The following is a 20623-nucleotide window of genomic DNA, read 5'->3' on the forward strand; positions in this document are numbered from 1 at the left end:
GAAGGCAAAGGACTGCAAGAGATGAGTCAATCTCAATACCTCGGCAGTAATATGCAAGCTAGTGGGGATATCTAAAAGGAAATAATGTCACAAATTGGCAAGGCAGCAATTGCATTTATCTGAATAAATAAGATTCAGTCCTTGAAAATCTATAACTTAAAGAACAAATTGAATATTCAATTCGTGTTATTTTCAACTTAACAGATGGATGTGAAAGCTGGAAATCTACCAGAAGTATAGGCAGTCATCTAAGAAACCTGATAAAACAGTCATAAAAACCCTTAAACTTAGAAAAACAACATTTTTTAAAATTAGTGAATTTCTAACCAATTTTCTAAAACTTAACAGTATCTTGTGTCAGATATCAACCAAAAAAAGAAAAAAAAAAGACAGCTGTATCTGGGATATGTGCTAGTAATAAAAATGAAGAATCTACTGGGCAGAAGTATATTCAGAAATAGAAGTATATGCAAAAGGGCGGAACCAAAAGGGCACCTTCCGCCGAACACTGAGAAGGGTACTGCTTACGGGACTGCCTGCCACGGAGATGATAAACCCAGCAGTTGGAAGGGACCCCCCCGGCCGATGGCGGCGGCGGCTCCCGCGGTCCCCGACCAAGGACAGCTCCCGGCCGGCCCCGCTCCGCGGCTCCGGGAGGCCGCTGCCACACGGAGGGACAACTACCCTTGCAGAGGAAAAGCATCCATCTCTTACGGATGGACTTTTATGAAACTCACCTCATGAAAATGGAGGGCATCCGTGAGTTTCTTCGAGCTTGTACAACACAGCAAGAGGCACAAGGCAGTGAAGCGGGCACTGCAGCACTCCGCCTGTACGGAAGAGTGAAAATGCTGTGTTCGCACAAATAATGGCTGCGTGCATCGAGCAGCTGCTTCATGTGGTTGCACTGCGTGTTGCTGGGAGTTTTTGAGTAGATTCACTCCACTCAAGATTTTAACAGGAAAGTCTGTGGGAGAAAATATGTCATTTTTTCTAGGAGAATTCTGGTCATTTTTATTTCGATCCCTTAAAAAAAAATCATCGTTATAGAAAATAGTGTGACAGTCTACAAGGAAGCATGAATAGCAGACCATCCTCCAGACATTGTTTTTCATTACACTGGGCCTTGTCTACTCTAACATGCTTCCTAGTTCTTCTCAGCTCCAGCCAGTTGTGGCTTCCTATCTAGTCCTTTAGCACAAATAAAATAAAACTGCATCAATAGTAAAATCCTGTATTGATTAGATATATTCTTTTGCTGCTGGATGGAACTATGAAGATCCCGTGGAAAACAAAACCCTTCAAATGTATCTCAAGAGAGGTCTTGAAGACACTCTTATTTCCTGATTGTCACCATCCTTCCTTGTGCTTCTGGCTACACAATCCCTATTGAGCATTCCCTTGCCCTGCTTACATTAAGCTGAAGTTTATACCCTTACTTGCCTTCACCTTGCTCCTTTGTCACTGATTTTTTGATTTTATCATCATCAGTCTGCTCTTCTTTTGTCATGTAACAGTGCAGCCTCATCAGCTCTTTTGCGGGGTTATTATAGTCCTAGTCCACATACCTTCTCCTTCTATACAGAGCAACTGGACTTAAGGGACAGAGGTGGTTCAATCACACTTTATGTATTTGTGCTAGCTGAAAAACTGTAATTTGTGTAAAAACAAATGAACGTAATTCAGTTCAGCTATTTTAAAGCATGTACTTTTTTTTCTCTAGGGCAAGAACGGTCCTCCCTAGTGTTTCTAGGATACACTGAAACTTTTCTAGCAAACTGTTTACTACAGTGAGTTCCTAATTCTATAGATCCACAAGCACGATTTGGTGACACCCTCTACAATGCATTACCAGGAGTCAGGGCCAAAGTATTGGATGATCTGAACAGAGAAGCTTGTTTGACTGTCTGCACTATTTCCTGCCCAGGGCAATTCATGTTTGTTGAGTTTTGCTTTCATTTGTTAGGCTACATAACTAAATTAATTTAAAATTAAAATACATAGCATGTTTTAGCTGGATTATGAAGAGCTGCACTTTTTTTTTGTGTAATTTTAGTGAAGGTTTGAAGGTATTATGCTGTGTATAGGAGAAGTTAAACTTCCAATCTATTTTGGTGCACCATACTTAAGTAATTATTCTATTAGTTGAAGAGAAGATCTCAGTTGGCTTTGCAGGATTGTAATCCAGTGGCAACATCTTTTACATGTAAACTGAACCATGATGCATACAGCCCTAAGACATGGTAAGCGCATGCTATCATATTTTCAGAGCAGAATCTTGTTATAGGGGAACAGTTTTCAAGAAGTTTAAATGCTATCTGGGATGGAGCTTTAATCATTTTACTGCCTTTGAACTGCACTTCTGTTTCAGCTCTGATATTATGAGGCTGTCTAGTCAAATTAATTGAATCCCCTAGTAGAAGTCATGTAGGCTCTTATCGTCTTTATACATTTCTAATGCAGGCAGCATCGTAATAGCTGAACTATGCTTTGTCCTTGCCTCTTTTTCTTTCCTTTTATTCCTTATTATGTGTACAAAATACTGTTAAAGAAGACGAAAACAGAAAGAAGTAAGCCAACTAAAACCTGTAAGCCACACGGGCATATCTTTTAGAATAATAGAATTGTTTTGGTTGGAAGAGACCTTTAAGATCATCGAGTCCAGCCGTTAACCCAGCACTGCCAAGTTACCACTAAACCATGTCCCTCAGCACCACATCTACACGTCTTTTAAACACCTCCAGGGATGGCAACTCCACCACTTCCCTGGGCAGCCTGTTCCAATGCTTGATAACCCTTTCAGTGAATAATTTTTTCCTAATATCCAATCTAAACGTCCCCTGGAGGGGTTTAGCTTTGGCTGCCCCGTAGCCCAGCCTCCACACCTGGCCACGGCTGAACATGGCTGTGAAGGAAGTTAAAAAAAAAAAAAAAAAAAGAAAAAAGGAAAAGAAAAAAGAAACCACTCAACAAACAAACTTCTTTGCAACCTGGAAGAAACACGGTGTTCAGTGTCCGCTCGCTGTTTGCAAAACCGCCTCCGACGAGGCTGAGCCCGGCCGCAGCCGGCCCGTCTTGCGCAACCGCGCTGCCCTTGAGCAGCCGACTCCGCCGAGCGCAGCTCCGAGCCCGGCAGCCACCGAAACAGCTTCCCCGGCCTCGGCATCCGTCGCACCGCCCTTCCCCCGGGGCTGCTTCCCCCGACGGCCATGCCCTCCTCGGCTGGCATGTCCCCGTACCCCCCCGTCTGTCCCCCGGGGGGCTCCCCTCGGGCCTCGCCGGGCCGCGCTGCCATGACAGCGCCCGGGCGCTCAGCGGCCGCCGCCGCCGCTCGGCCCCGCCGCTCCCCGCTCCCGGCCGCCTCCCTCCCCAGCGGAGAGGCGGCCGCCCGGCCTGGCCCGTCCCCGCGTCCCGCCGCCGCTCCCCCCGCGGGGTCAGCCGGGGACAGCGCCCGCCTCCCGCCGCAGGAAGCGCCGCAGCCGCCCCGGCGTCTCCCGCTCGGCGCTCGCCTGTGGCAGGTGAGACTCCCCGCGTCCCTCCCCCCTCCCCCGGCCGCCCCCCGGCACTCCCTCCCCGCTGGATCCCGGTCCCCGGCCGCGGCGGCGGGGCCGAGAGAAGCCCCCCAGGCCGGCGGGGCCGGGTGGGACGGGAAGCCCGAGCGGGGGTTCCGCAGGCTGGGGGGGGCCGGCGCTCGGCTGGGGCGGCCGCCCACCGCCGGGGGATGGAGGCGGCCGGGCGGGAGCGGAGCCGCCGTCCGCCCCCGCAGCCCGGGGCCCGGCCTGCCGGCGGGGCGGGGAGGCCCCGGTGTGCCGCCGCCGCCCGGGCAGCGCGGCTCCTTCCCCTTCCCCTGCCGGCCCCGGGGCTCCCCGCGGCGACCGCGGGTGCGAGGACGGGGCTGGAGCTGCGAGGGCAGCCTCGGCTATCCGGTGTCCCCGGCCCTTTGGTTTAACAGATGTATTTACTCATTAGAAGGGAAGAAAAAAAGCTTCAGGAAGGGCCATGTCGTGTTTGTTGATTCTGCAGAGTCCGTCCCTTTCCCCCCCACCCCTGGGAGCTGCAGAGAGGGTGCATGAGGGGCCAGGCTGCTCCCCAGGGGCTGCACGCTGCTTGCCCTGGGCTGAGCTCAGCTGGGAAGGCAGCACGGGGGACGGCTGAGAAACGCTGGGGAGATCAGGACACAGATGGCAACGTCCGTGCAGGGTTATCATTCCAGACCGTACTCTGTGACCAGCTGACAAATCGAGGCAAAAGCTGTAAGAACCTCCCTGTGAATGTAGTGACACTGTTTGTTAATCATACTTGTGACTATGAAGGATAATTAACCAATATTTTTTAAAAAAGTAGGAACTACTGGCCTTCTAGTCGAGTGAACTCTATACCTCATGGAAAAAAACACAGTGTGTTTTGTGGGATGGCTGTGCGGGAGAGATGTAAACAAACTAATGCAGGATACACATTATGTGGAAAAGGCAAGGCAGAGGAATATGGAGCACCTTCTCCCAAGTCCCGCAGCAACAGGTGGCAGAGCTGAGAAGAGGCTGCGTGTCCTGGCTCTCTGTCTCGCATCTCTGTCACAGCACAATCTTCCTCCATTAGGGGCAGAGCTTCCTCTCACTAAAACAGTCACAAAATACCATCAGCTGCAAGGAAGGCGGGATCAGCTCTTGCTTACTAAGGCTGTAATAAAGAACTGAACTTAATATATTATTATTAGACTAGGAAAGCACCCCTGGGGAAAAAAAAAAAAAAAAGATTTGTCCCCGTAACTTGTGCTCAAACCACTTGACTAGAAAAGCAGAGTTCTGGTGAGGAAATTGGGGCTTTCCTGGGTCCAAATATTGCTATTTGTTGTGAGGTGACCACTGTCGTCATCGAAAGACGCTCAGCTAGGTTGCGCAGCATGGATCGGTTGTGCCCTGGAGCAATCAGGAGGCAGTGAAAAGCAGAAAGCCTCGACGGAAAGCAAGTACTGCAGAACTTATCTATAGGATAGCCAAATCACAGCTCTTACACATGGTAAAGGTTTTTTTTTTCCCCCAGAAACACCTGAAAGGAAATACTGCAGGGGACAGAGGCACTAGACCAGGCACAAAGGAAAGCAGAAAGAAACTGTGTAGCATTTAAAAAAGTTAGTAGAGTCTATCTATACAAGCAAGATTTCCAAAAAGGGTAAGACTTGGTTAAGAATTCAAACACAAAAGCATGTGAGACCACAAAAGTTTGAGGTCTTGGTCTTTTTCATTCAATCAATAAACATAAAATGAAAAATATACAGCTTCTAATATAAACTTGTACTGAGCAGTTGAGATAAAATTTGAACAGGAGAAATGAGAAGGCATTGTTAGTAAAAAAGGCTTGGGAAATGGTATCAGGATTTATTAGGGAAATGAAGAAAGACATTTTGTCTCAGATTTAAAAAGGAAATCTCTTAAAAAATGAGGCCTAGCAGAAAGAAAGAAAGGGAACCTGCTAATACAACATTGCTTTGTTTTCATGGAAAAAAAGCTGACATGGAAAAGTTTTGAGAAAAAAGGCTGAGGAAAAAAAGTGAAATTCCAATGATATGTCTTTGATAATGATGAAAAACTCTTATTAAAAAGAAGTTGAAATGCTCCCGGTAAAATAAACATTTTCAGAAGATAATATAGGAGTTAGCTGAGCAGCTTAGAAGAGTCGAACGAAAAAGACAGAGGTTAGTATCACTCAGAAAGCAGCTGAGATGACAGACATGAGATATATTTATTTTCATCGTATGAATTATTGAGATCTGGAGATCAACCAGCATAAGGCACAAAAAGAGACGTGGCTTGTAGAGAAGTTGTTAGAAAAGGATTAGGAAAAGAGAGGAGGAAACAGAGCATAAGTAGGTAGCTGAACTGCTACAGACATTCCTGGAGACATTCCTCTGGGAGGGAGGGATACAATACTTCTGTCTGAGGGACCTGTGGGCTAATATTGCTATGTGGACGGCGGATAAAACTAGAACCCCAAACCCTGAGATCTTCCTGTTTGGTTTTCCGGGGAAATGAAGATGCACTGGAGAAACCAGAGAAATTCTTGAATGTGCTAAATGCTGCTCTTCCAGGAAAGGACAAAGGACTAACCAGGAAACTAGCCGATGCAGAACGGTGTTATCTGCCCCAACTGGGGCATGTCAGAGGGAAGGCCAAAAAAGTTAAGGAGGAAAAACTGAAACTCACATACAGGGCACTGCAAACCAAGGGTACTTCTAGGAAATACAGATTTTATGTGTATCTAAAAGAAAGGCAAAAGATTGTGAGACCATTTCCTGGAAAGTATTATTAACCAGAAGGAGCAACGGTGATAAGGGCTGAGGTTCGGCAGCTCTCATACAGCAGCACGTACGTGACTGAGGTATGGTGTGTTCCAGGATGTCCCTCAGACAAGGGAGCAGCCTATAGCTATCTCCTACCAAGCTGGGCCTTCTAGGCCATGGCAAAGCAGCATTTCATGTAAAGGAAGGGAGGCAATTACTGGTTTCTTCATCCACCCAAAGGAAACGTAGCACTTTTAATGGGGTGTTTGCGACACAGGAAAGAAATAAAATACATGAATAAAAAGGAAAATGCAAGGAAAGGTTTTGTAGAAAGAAAAAAGTAGTGAAGTGGTACAGTTATGAGAATATGGACGGTTAAAGAAAAGGCATGACATAAAATGAGAGGAAAAACGTGATGTATAGAGTAAACTGCCTGACCTTTCCAGGTCAACAAAGCAATTCAGCCACATTTGCAATCAGCCATAAATCATGGCAGTCATTCTAACAAAAGATATCCTTACATTAGGATACACCCTGACATAGGCCTTACACTTAGGTCTGACCTTGGCTTCCTGAATACATACTAGCCTATTTTTACTGTTTTATGAAGTTCTTAATACTTCCGTTGCAATTCTTCAATTTGCATTTCAAAAAATGTGCTATTGAATGTCCTGTGAAACCTGAGGAACCGATGAAACTCAAGCTGAAAGATCTTCCAAACATTTCCTGATTTTTATAATAGTGGATTAGTAAACAAATAATGTGAGGAAGGAAAGGATCCACACGAAGCCTTCGACATATTAGCTAAACCATTGCAATTGTCTGCCACGTACGGGCTGTAATTCAAATGAGATATGGGGGGCTGTAATATTGAGTGCATTATATAAATGGTATCATGAATTTGGTTATCTTTCTTTTGTGAATGAGAGTTTTAGCTGTAGTTAATAAATTCTAAGAGGTTTGATCTAGCCATTTTTTTGAAAATGACAGAATACAAAAGCGGTTACTTCAGGCAGATGTTTTTCTTCAGGTGTCTAGAGATGGGCGCAAGAGAAACCCTTGATTTTCTTCTGTATGGCTAGGTCCTGGTGGTTACCATTGATCAAGCTCATGGTAAAGTCAAACTTCAGGAAGTTTACCTGTCCTCCTGGTGAAGGTAAGGAAATTTTTGTTTAGAGGTTTGACTTCTGAATGGCAGGTGACTGTTTCGAGCATGAGTTGAGGGAATGTAATACTTTGTGCTGAGATGAACTGATGAGATCCAATTTTGAAACTAGCCAGCTAGTTTACAAGATCAAATGGCAGAGAAAACTGAGTAACTAAGATAGATAGGAAGACACTCAAAGGTTTCTGTGTCTCAACATTGTAATTAAAAGGGCATCAGAGTGGGAAACACTGGAAATAAGAGAATTTTGTATCACATCATCTTCTTATTTTTGTTAGTATAATGGCAGGTTAATAAGTAAAAAGGAACTGTAAATAAGTAAATAAATATCAAAATAACTAACTAAATAACTAAGTATAGTAAAGTGGGGACCATTGTGTTATGAAATTGCAGAACAAGTTTACATCTGGAATAGGAAACTCAAAACCTACTTATTGTATGTGTGCATATTTTGCTCTCCCTTACTCTGGCCCGAATATACAGATTGTGGCTCATTGACAGTGTTCTTTTTTGGATTTTTTTATTACTGGTCTTCATAATAAGGATGCATGAATTATTTACCATTTTGAGATACGACAGGAGATGTACTTGGGATTGAGATCTGTCCAATCCTCTGGGATTTAGTCAGATGATCTCATTAGATTCAGAGTCACTGCAGTTAAGTCTAGAAATGTGCAGATGCTAAACATAATGCAGAATTTTAATTATTGTTTACAGTTAATTAAAATGCTATTTTTGTTTGTTTTGCCTCCCTCTGGCATCTTCAAATCCTAATTAGTTCTTAACTGTGGGTGGTGGGATTAGGATTGGCAGCAACACACACCTCGAACAGCCCACCAGCACCTATGGCTATACGTGCAGCAGTAGTGCAGAAGCAAAGATCACATTCTTGAGAAGTTAGATAAAGGTCACTATTGTTCTTGCCGCCAAGATTATTTTTATCACATTGTCAACATATGTGTTAATGTACAAACATGCAGGTGAGATACAGAACACATGAAACTCATAAAAAGGTGAGGACTATGTATACACGTGAAATTAGAGCACGGAAGATGAGATGTATAGAAATATGAGGGGGGAAATATGAAGGGGAGTGAGCGTTCGCTTGACAGATTAAGGAACTGGCTGGCGCTGTTCCTTACGGTGAACCACGTGGTGACATTTATCACTGTGATAAAGAAAATCTGTGAGCAAATATCATTAATTGATGTGGTTCAAGCAGTGGCTATTTGGCACGTTTCTGTGGAGGTGGTATTTCAGGTGTGTAACCAGATTGTGATTGAGGGTTTTGGTTTGGTTTTTTTTCCCTATAATGTTGCAGTTGTTTCAGAGTACAATGAGGGTTTTTTTGGCTTAGAAGTGCTGCTGTAATTGGTTTCTAGGGCTTTCTTGATTTGACCTAATTGGACATTTTGAAAGGTTGCCAAAGTACGGGGTAGGATTTTGCCAGTTTCCTGTCAATGATTAATAAAGCTCATTTGGAGGATCAATTAGAGTTCCAAAAAGAAGATTTTGAACTGGAATTGTTATAAAACCAATGAATGCTATTTTATTAATGGGCATTTTCAATGTTGAATGATGAAACACAGCACTGTAATGAACAGTAAATACACATTTTTTCTAGATAATCTCATCCCTTCAGATGATTATGATGTTGTAACAGAAACTCTATAGTCAGGGTGGAGAAGCACTTTCATTCTGTTTTGTCGTGACATTTTGGGAAAAATTCAAGTTGTTGTTTTAAAAAAATCATTAGACCATTAAAAAGTGGTTTCAACAGGTAAGATCTCTTCAAAGGTTTATTTCCTCTTTACGGTGCCAACAGTCTAAGTGCCAGCTTTCTAAAAAAGTCTTTAGAAAGAACAAGTAACTGCTCTTGGTGTGTCTGAAGACCTAGTGGATTAAAAGAAATGAAGTGATATGTTTGGAGGGAGGAAAAGCAGGCAGTGCATGCCATCATCAGTTTCTAATCATCCCCAGCTCCTACCAGAGTTCTTCTTTTTGCAAAGATAATTTATAAACAACGTGCAAGTTGTTCAGCCTGTCTCTGTGCATTTCTAATTCGTTTATTGCCCTGGTACATGAATATAGATTTGGCAGATAGTTTTTTTGACAGTCAGAGGGCTGACTAGAGTGGGTAAGTTAACAAGCAGGAGGTTCCTGCATGTTGGAATTAGCTGGTTATCTCTCTCATCCATTGCTTGTTTGTTCATGTTTTGCTCATTCAGATGTATCCTAAAGAAACGAGATACCCAGCTATTTTGGTAGCACCAGTTTCTAATTTGTTCCAGGAGTTCATAGCCGTGGGTCTGAGTGCACCAGGTAGGATCTGTAAGTGTTTCCATAATACTTGTCATTGCATTCAGGTCGTAATTAGCTTTTTAATTTTCGTGTTGCTGGCTTTTGGCTGACCAGGTAACTATAAAAAAGGTATAGCACCGCCAAGTGCTATGCTATGACTTGCTATACTTACTCTTTAGAAGTCAAGCAAAAGCTGTTACTGAAGTACATCCCTCTGCAAAGATTTATGCACACTGGGTAACACTGCTGCTCTGCTGCAGCACTTTTACCCAGTTTATACTGGGTAAGGTCGCTGGAAAAGCCAGAGTTTTGACTAAACTTGGCAGGTCCTAGAGGGAGATTTTACAGGCTGGCCTTGAAAGCATCTTCTAGGATTCCTGGCAGATCAGGTTTTCTAGGGGAAGGAACTGCTTCTTTTTTCAGACCCTGTTAGCATAAGTATCACGACATGAAGCCCGTAATCACACTCAGAAGATGCTTTCCTCTTGTATGTCAGGCAAATTGTATTTAAATTGGGATTTACTGAAATATGACTGTTGGAACTGTAGCAGCGCTACTTATTACCCTGAGCAGGTATATATACTACACTACGTGCTACCCTTGGAGAAAAAAAATGGCAACAGCGATTCTAAAATAATAAAATTATAGTGCTATACAATGACTGCATTTCAGCTAGCACCATGGGAATAGTTCTCTTCTATACCTTTGAAGAGAGCTTAGGATCCAAAATACTTCAGTGAAAACTCTGTGCATGTCTCTGAATTATTCCAAAAATCCAACTATGATTGGATTCAGGGGAAGATGGTAAAGTGACCTCATTCAGTCCATGTTTCAGCCCTGATAAAATAAAGCTTAGCAAAATACTGCTAAAGCAAGAGATGGAGAATGAATGGAAAGATGATAGTGCATTGTTTTACATGTTTTCACTTACTGAAATGAGTAGATGTCCTCATCTTCTCCGGAAAAGAGATACCAGACTTCTACGTTCTGTTCTGAGCTTAGTAGAAAGGTGGCATCTCAATTTGTTGTTTTTGTTTTTACTTAGAGGTTGAGGTTGTTTCCCAGTACCTCTATGTTTCTTGCTATCTTTTCCATAGTAATGCACACTTACGAAGAACAAGATGATTTAGAAAAAGACAAGCTGCACGTTCCCTCAATTAATGCACCCACCCACCTGGTAGTTGAGCTCCATATGGTCTTAGATTAGGAATGAGAGAACTTGCAAAGCTCTTGCTTCTGTCAGGCCTCCAAAATCAAGCTTCTCCCCAGTGGGTTTTAGCTTTCCCTCAGAGTAACCCAGTTATAATTATTTCAACTGCAGGAGCCTTTCCAAGCCCTGATCTTGTAACTGAAACCACAGCGGTTTGGGACAAGGGATCTGGTTTCAATAGGACTTCTAGCCATCTTCCTGCTTTACCTTCTGTCAGAGCTGCATTCGCTCTTGGCTTTGATTCTTCTTGAAGGAGATGTCCCTTATCCACCACCGAAAGGGAACTGTGTGCAAAGCCTTTGGTGCTGTCCCACCCTCTCAAACTAGAGAGTTTTCTGCAGGTCAGTTAAATGCTATTTCTTCTTGCTTGATGGGCTGTCCTTAGTGGTGTGCCCATCTTGCCCTTTGTCCATCCCTTTTAGTGTGAAGAAAAAACTACAGCTCTGAGCTAATGAAGCCTGTCATTTGTCATCTACTTCTGCCATTAATATTAATTTATTACTGTGGAGTTGCTTCTGCTGTGTATTTTTGTGAAATTCAAATGAGGCCTACTCTAATTTTTATGAGATTTGGAGCCGTGATTTGGATCATCATGGGTGGCAGCATAATATGACAAGAATGGCCTTGATCTTCTCTTCAGAGAGTAAGAATCACAAAATCACAGAATCTTCATGGTTGGAAGGGACCTTTGAGATCATTGAGTCCAACCACAAAAAAAAAAAAAAAACAACAAACAAACAAACAAAAAACCACCACACACCACACCCACCCACAAAGAAGCGTCTGAACTACCAGTTTTATTTACTCCAGTAGCCCATCGAGCCTGGTTGTCTTTGACAGACTCTGTTGAGTAGAGGATGCTTGCAGAAAGGCTGGAAGAAATAGGACAAGTGTGGGATTTCCTAACTTCTGGCAGTCAGAGGTTATGGGAATTTCCTGAGCCAGAGATTTCACTGGATTGCATCATCGTGTTTACTAGCCATCGATAGACTTATCGACTATAAATTGTCTGGTCTGTTTTGAACTTTCTTGAACCTCCACATCATCCTTTGATGACAGTGTCCAAATAGCCTTTTTTAGTAAAATGGCTTTTGCAATAAAAAAGGAGAATATGTACGAATTCCAACTTGTTCTAGAAGCCTGCTTCAGTGGAGGAGGGCTAAAACTGTTTTCTCCAATACTTTGTTAATGCAATTTAGAAACACAGACCTTAAAAATAACTTTTGGTGATAACCTAATCTTGCTGGTTTTCTTTCAGTTCAGATTTTTTTATCTTTGTTCATTTGGTTTTGTGGGCTGAGCACTGATGTCCTGTGCCATGCGCATCCCTGCATAACTTGAAAAAAATTCCCTGCTGTGTTTTTGCATGGAAGATCAAAAATGGATATGAACTGTGCATTGGAGGTTAGATTGTGCCTCTAGGTTTGTTTCTCTCTCTTTTGCTTTCCTTCTTGTTATTTATTTTTCTTTCCTGCTTGTCTCGATTTTCATTCATTTCTCACGTTTGTGTTCTCACACATCCGCTGTGGTTCCCCTTGAATTCTGATGGCAGGATGGGATTGAATCTCTGTGCAAAAACTAAGTATTATTATGTTGGGTCCTTTTTATGTTCCCCAGAAATCTTGAAACATACATATATTACACTGTATGGTAAAATGGAATTTGAAGAGGAAGAGGATTAAAGTTGAATAGTGTATAGTATTAGTGGTATAGTATCAATTTTGCACAGGAAATGGGTGTTTGCCCCGGACAAAGACTAGAGAATGTTGGCCAAATACCTTCAGTTAACAGCAAAACGTCTTGAAGTCTTTCATGGGATTTAGAGACGATTGGCCTCAGCTACCATGAATAATAAATAGAAATGGATCTAAAGTCATTGTATTCACCTATTGCCCGGTAGTTTTGTTGTGTATACATTGTTATACAATGTATAGTGTATACAGTGTATAAGCACTGGTTATCCCTGGCTTAAAGAGGAACCCACACAGGATGCCTTCCTGCTGTGCTGGCTCACTACTGCTAGTCTAAAAAATGAAAAGGGACATGTCTGCTTCCTGATTTCCACATTCCTTGTAAGGTTTTTAAAACAAAATGGTTTGGATTCTCTTTGTCTGCCAAAGGTGAGGTTCTCATTTAATCAGAAGACTCCAGAGTGATCTTAAACTACTGACACTTTGTGCTGCTTTACCACAACTGTTTTTGTCTTCAGTTGCTGTTTTCCCATGCATTTCAGAGGACTGAGGAAATAAGAGGCCTGAGAAATGAAAAATAATAGGAAAACCTGCATATTTCATAAGACCTTCCTTCAGAAAGTGATTATGGGCTCCTCTGTCCGCCAGATAACGTGTGCTAGGTGGTCAAGTGATTCAGCTGCTTCCTTAGCTCACGTTTTGTTGCCTGTGCTATCTGCCTGCTTGTGTGTAAACAAATTAGTAACACCCCTCCTCAAAGAAGAACAGATGAGGTGTGTAATACTTCTGAGAAAAAACACTAAGTCATTTGTATCTGAACTGATTTGCCAGGCAACCATTCTAAAATCAAAGATCCATAGGGAATATGAATCAAAAGAACAGTAACAAAGGAAATCTGCCAGTTGATGGCAGATGCAAGATGTCCATTACAATTAGAAAGCACAGCTAAACTAAAGTTCTCCCCTGCCTCCCCATACCCGAAGTACGAAAGCCAGAGAAAAAATACTGAGGAGGACAAGTAAATTGAGAACAATAATCCACAATCCACTAAGGTACCAAGTTATGTCCGTGTGTTAAAATGCAAAAAAAAATAAATTAATAGTTTCATTGACAAGAGCATTATGCCCTGAAAGATGGACAGATTCTCTTCCAGCTCATCTCAGATCTGGATTACATCCTGTGCACTCCTGGTCCAGCTCTCGGTCATTGGATGAGGTCAGTGTTAGGTTGCCTTTTGATTGAAGGAAGTTTCTGACTCTTGTATTTGTGAACAAAGTCATGGCCTGCGGGTAACTGATGCAGCAGGAGCTTATTCCTGTAGACGACCTGAACTTCTGTTCTCAGAGAGGAGGAAAATGTTGTCATTACTTTCCTGGCTGTACAAGCTCTGTGCTCCCTCCCTCCGCTCCTCCCTCCTTTCCTCCCTCTTTAGTGCCTGGTCCGTGTCGGGCAGCACAGATGGTGCAGGGTTTCAGAGGCTCTTCTACATGCCCTGCAGCTGGACTGAACCCCTGTCTCATGGTCTCTGCCTAAGAAAAGCACTTATGTGAATGCAGGGTAGATACAGCACATCCCTGGTAGCAACAAGGCAAGCAGAAGTTCCCTCAAACTCCTGAAGGGAGCAAGAGGACCTCTCTTTCTGCCAGGCGGGACTGGCATTTCAGGCACTGGTGGGGACCATTGATAGTGAAAAAGTCACAGAGGGCTTAGCTGTCTGGGGCCCACTGCTCCACTGGGGTCCACACCACGTACTGGACCTGGGCAGCTGTATTGCCCGAAGTCCAACCCTTTGACTTGTTACCAAAGTGCTGTTGAGTTCTCTCCCATTTCTTCCCTGCTTCTGTCCTTCTGCACACGGGGGACTCACAGTCCATATGGAGTATCATCTTCTGGCCAAGCAGATGGAAGGGAGACTGCATTCACGTGAGGACCCAGGAGCATCTGTCCTCATGTTAAAACGCAAAGTGGGTGGCTACAGGAGCACTTTGAGGTACTCTGATGTATCTTGTCTGAAAGTTGCTTTGTCTGTTGCGGGGAGACAGCATCAGAACATGCTACAAAGCTGTACCTGTCTAGTGGCCACAAATATTTGCCGTTGCCATCAGTGAATGGCATTAGGGATCGGTTTCATACAATGAGGACGATGACACATTTTAAAGCTCCCGTTCTCACCGTCACATGACTTTGTGTCCCTGCATTTTAGTCATTTCAGAGCAGTGCATCACCACCCCACTGGCGCATGCTGTGCTGTGTTTAGCAGCACATATTTATGACATGGGGAGTGAAGAATGAAGTTTAACTCATGTCCTTAACTAACCCGTTAAGTGAGGGATTAACTGCCTACTGCATTCTTTTACTAAGTATTAATCACTTAACATTATTTTCATTTTTTTGAAAAGTCTTTTGCTTCTTTAGTATATCAGTAACACGACTTGGTTTGAAACCACGGCCTTTGAGGGGCTGCCGATACATTAGTCATCCCGTTGCTGTCGTCGGCCTGACAAGGGACCTGGTGTGTTCCTTCTGGGTGAAGGAAAAACTACATGTTGATGGGCTACAGCTCAGTTATCAAGGCTTGCCCTTGCTTCACAAACCTGTCTTCCTGGCTGTGGTAGAGTTAAAAAAATAATTACAAGTTTTTCAAAGGATCACCCACATACACATGGTATGAGAGCTCTTTTCTTTGTTGGTTTCATTTTATTTGTACATGACTCACTCTTGGCAAAATGAGTGAACCTCATGAGCCTGTAAAAATTCTGTTTGGATTAAATGATTTGCATTAAATGATTTATAACTGCAAGAAGGGTTTAATATTCCTGTAATTCCTTAAGGAAAAACAAACCGATCTTATTCTTTCAAGTAGCTATTTCTTTCACGCCTGTTACTTCAGACGCCATCTTACTCGCTCAAGCTGATAGCCCTTAATGAGACTCTGGGTACTTCTCCTTCCTTACTTTCCCTTGAATTCTCCCTTGCTTTCTCATGAATTAGAGATGGGTGGTAGGGATGCACTGTCATCCTTTTCCTAGCACATCCTTCCCAGCAGGACCAAAGGCCAGGGAACGCACGGCCTCCTGAAACTGCCTGCCTTGCTGTCAGCCAGCAGCACCGTTGGCGCTGGGCTGAGGCCCCCCCAGTCCTGTTGCCCAGACTCGATTTCCCCCGGTTTTGTAGTCAGCCTTCGTCTTCCTGTCAGAGCCCACCTCACCCTTGTTGGCTCCTGCGTGGGTCGGCTGTCTCTTGGGCCGCTGGCTGGGCTGGTCCCCCAAACCCCGGGATGCTGAGGCAAGGGGAGACCCCTCCCGCAGAGATGGTCCACCTCTGGCCACGCATCTGCCCGCGGCGCCTTAACATGCGGCCGTGGATCGCCCAAAGGGCGATCCACGGCCGCATGTTAAGGCGCCGCGGGTCCCACCGCATCCCTTGAGGAGAAGGGGTTCCTCGCCGGTGCCCCGGGGCCTGCCCTGCGCGGGCACCGCCCGCCGTGGTGCTGCCGGGGGGGGGGGGGGGGGGAGGGGGGAATCCCGGTCGCCTGCGGGCTCCAGCCCCAGCGGCGCTACAAGTGGCCACCGGGGGCGGTTTTCGGCTTCGGCTCCGCCGCGGTTTCCCTCCGCCCCGCTCCCGCCTCCCGGCGACCCCGCTCCGCGGCCGCGGGGCGCGTTGCGTAAGGCTGCGCTGCGCTCCGCTCCGCCGGGCGTCGCTCGGGGCGGCGGGGAGGCGCGGAGGCGAGGCCGAGCGGCCGGAGGTGAGCGGTGGCGGCGGCGGCGGCGGCGGCGTGGGGGGGGGGGGGGGGGGGGGGGCGGGCGGGGCGCGCAGCGCGGCGCGGCGTGTGCGCGGCCCCGCGGGAGGCGGCGGCGCAGGCGGGGGGAATCCAGGTCACGTCCGCAGCCAGACGGCGGCTGGCGGGAGGCACGCGGCGAGAGGCACCGCACCGCGCCCGGGAGGGCGGGCGGGGGGAGCGGGGCCGGTACTCCGCCGGTAAGTCGCTCGGGCGGAGCGGGGTGGGGGGGTGCAGTGCGCTCCGTCCGCAGGCGGGGGCGGCGGGCAAGGGGGTGCCGGCACCGCAGGTTGGCCTCCCTGGGCACGTCACGCTGCCCCCCGTGGTGGCCAGTCCCCCGTCCCGTTCCCCCACGGCCGCTCGCTGTATTTAGCCGAGAACGGCGGCAGCGGCGAGCAAACGCCGCCGGGGCGAGGGAGCCGTCGGGGCGCCGGCCCGCCCGCGGCACCCGGGGGGCGGCGGGGGGCAAGCGGTCGCCCGGCCCGGCCCGGCGGGGAGGGGAGGGCAGGGAGGGGAGGGAAGCGGCGGCACCCGGCGGTGTTCATCCCCGGTGGAGGTGGAGCGGGGGGAGCCGGCGGCGTGCGTGTCTGCCGGCGTTTCCTTATTTATTGATGTTTGCAGCATAGGTGGTATTTTCCCCGTTAAAAGAGTTTATCCATTAAAGTTTTATTTGACTTTCCGAAGGGAACAGCAGCAACAACAACAACAGCAATCCGTCAAGTTAAAAAGCCAAATGTGTTAATTGTTAACTAAATATAGCAGAGGGAGGCTTGAAAGCTGCCGTGGGTGGATTGATCAGGCAGCCGTATGAGTAAAAGGGAAAAGGGGAAACTGTCAGCCTTAGGAAGCCGTTTGCCGGTAGGAACGGTGGCACCTGTTCTGCTGAGTGGCAGGAGCCCCATAGGTCCGTGGTCCCCTGAAACCTTGTTTGCACTCCTGTGATCCAGGCGGTGGAAGCAGAAACACAGGTTAAAAAAGCTGTAATAAATGCCAGCTCTGACTCAGGAGGGGGAATGAGAGACTTTTTTTTTTTTTTTTTTTCTATAGCATACGCTTTTATTATTTTAACTTAACACAAAATTCAGACATTCAAACTGAGCCATCTGCTAGTTATAGTAATGTATTTAGCTTTTATTTACAAAACTTAGTCTGTCGTAAATATATGTTTGCATAATTGATAGACTGTGGATCTTTTTATAAAACGATTTGTTTTCCTTTTACAGTTCAGTAGTACCTGTGTGTTGAGACAATTTACTAGATTTTCTGGTTCCTGTTTTCCCAGCTCCAACTTCTGAATAAACATTTGAGAAAAAAAAAAAAAAGCCAGAGCAAAGGGTTTGCTCTTTATAAGAAATTTCTGTAGTAACAAGAGTTACTAATTTTCAGGAGACTTTAATCATAATCGATGCCATTGCATTAGTTAGCAGTATTGCCTTACAGTGAGAAGCTTGAGTCCTCCCCCTTACTTTGGACTGTAAATAATATAAGTTTAAATGTATAGCCTTTTTTTTAAGTGAAGAAGCCGGACTGAGTCACTGGAAGGTATAGCCCTTCACTTTCTCATAGAACAGCTGTTTAAGACACAATAACAACAAAAGTTTTGTGAAACTGGATATGCCTGCTTCCTTCCTCACAACTCTTTTTTTTTTTTTTCTTTTCTTTTCTGCTAACTGGCTCAAAATCATCCTTCATATTAGTTCTGGGACCCTTAAATCAGTCTCAGCCTTCCTTCAGTTTATTTGAATTGATGACCTTTGGGTGAGCTGGTGTGCTCCATTGTTGTTTGCTAATGATGGAATAATCCAGTCCTGACGTACCAGTTGTGAAACTGAGGGCGCTGCTGCCGGATGGTCCCGAGGAAATTTAAATGTCCTCTGTGCTGGAAGAGGGAGGATTTAGCTGTGGTTTGCAACGGCTTTTAACTGTGCAGACTCTGATGTTCAGAGCTGAAAGGGCTCAAACCAAAGTCTGTTAGAGTTGATGGAAAATCTCCCATTGATTTTTAGTGGTTTTGGATCAAGTCTCGTATGAGCTAGTGTTGAGCACATCATGGCTACTCCAAATTGTTCAGTGCTTTTGAAATTCTTTGCATATTCAAGTCATTATGTAAAGTCAAATTTATTGTGCTGTCTCCTTCTCCTGTGTGGGAATGTTCTTTTGCTGAGTAGAAAGTGGTGGTGGTGCTTTTGTTCACTCTTTTATATGTTACAGCATTAATTTTCTTATCATTTCCTGTTATGAGAGGACAACCTGTATCCTTCTTCCAAATTCCCCTCAAAGTGGGTTTGGAAAAAGCGAATCTGCTTTCGCTGAAGGCTGCTTACCCTGCAGATGGGTTTCTTCAGGTATTTTTCAAAGAGTTTACAGTAGCGGGGCATCTGAAGTTGTAAGACATGCTTTCTCTGATGTGCATGTTGTACTTGTATATGGATGTTTGCTGCTTTTTTTTTTTTTTTTTTTTAAAGGTGAAGGGGAAAAAGTTGTAAGTGATAACAGATACTGGTATTACATAAAGAAGCTTATAGAAAACACATACCTGTGGTAGGCATATATCCTTTCCTGGCTTCCCTGTTGTTGATGATGAGCAGGATTTTTCCTCTTGGCTATATGTAAAAACCCAGCCAAGAGAAGGTAGGGAGGAGAAGGATTACTAAATTTAAATCATGAAAGTTTGTCAGAGTTTATTGTCTAGTGTAGCCTGTCTTGAAATTTGATTCTATTTGGATGGGAATCAAGAGATGAAACCTCAAAAAAGCCACCTGATTTGAGGCAGGACATCCTCCAGCAAGAATCTCATTTGCTACCGGAAGGGTGAGACCAGGAATTTTGGCTCCTTGGAAAAGGAAATTCTGGAGCTCATTATCTCTCCTCCATCATATTCTGGTTTACTGATTTGGGGCTTGCTTATTACTAAAAGTTGAAGAAGGCAAAAGAGGTGTGCATATGAAAGAAGCTCAGGTAAATAGCCTGTGATGAGGGAAGGCATGAGAAGGAAGGTAGCACAATTTCTGGGAGCCCTCGTGTCTTGGATTTCCTTCTAGGACTTGGGAAGTGCTAATTCTTCCTGCCAAACTAATTTGCTCTTTAATGGGAGATGGCTGTCATGGCAGAGGGCAGAGCTGTACCGCTGGATACAGAGCTGCATATTTTTTCTCTCTTGTCCTTGTGCATGCTGGATTTCCAAAGCATATGAGAATCTGGCATTGGGAGGAAGGGAGGAGGTACCACTGGGGCACTGTCTGCCTGTATCGAGGCAGCTCATCCATCCATTGGTTTCTAGAGAGTATCACCAGCATCTAAGTTCATGAGTTTTCTGTCAAACAGGGTCTTGATCAGGAAAGTTTTTCTTATTATTTCCACAGTTTGTCTTTGTTCCCTCCTTTCCAAACGTTGGAAATGCTTATATATACAGTCCTAGAGTCTCTCCTGCATTGTTCAGACAAACAAACAAGCAAATAAATAAACACATGCTGTTCAGTAGCTCCTCAGGTTTAGGAGAGCAGAATTCTGATAAGTCATGAAGGCACTGTCCTTCTTGTGTCTGCTTAACTGAGGTCAGGCCTCTGAGTGGTTGAGGAGGTCTGTACTGGCAAATGCACTGTAGGTGTGTTGGTCCAGGGGTCTGCTTGGCTTAATTTATCCCATGGAAGAAGTTAGAAGAATAATCGATGCTTCTAATGCTTTTTGAACTTGTTACTGTGCAGCAGATAAATACTCTGTCTTCTCAGGGATGAGCTAGGTTTTTACATATTTTACAGGGATAACTAAACAAGTAACGTATGTATTATAAGAGCCTTTGTTATGAAAATCAAGAGCAGACTATAAATAAACTTAATTTCTGTGTAAAGATTAAAGAATTGTATTTCTTCAGTTCTCTGGTATTTCATTGGTTGTATGAGGTCCAAGAGGGCATTTTGTATAAAGCAATAGAATCTTGCATAAGTTGTTTCTCTCATTTAATGCACAACACGTGAATGAGATTGTTTCCATTACTCACCACCAATACTTTCCTTTAAGCATGGTTCTGGTAGGGGGACACTGCAAGTAAAAAGATCAGTTGAAAAAGTTGTTTCTGTTGTTAACCTTTTCAGTTCACGGTCACGCTGCCAAAGTACATCTAACAGCCTGCAACTAGACAGGATGAAATTGTAAGCAAATAAAATGCCTTTATTAAATAACAAAATTAATTTGTGTGTTCAAT

The sequence above is a fragment of the Numenius arquata genome, chromosome 7 (assembly GCF_964106895.1).
Source record: "Numenius arquata chromosome 7, bNumArq3.hap1.1, whole genome shotgun sequence".
In the NCBI taxonomy this organism is placed as follows: domain Eukaryota; kingdom Metazoa; phylum Chordata; class Aves; order Charadriiformes; family Scolopacidae; genus Numenius; species Numenius arquata.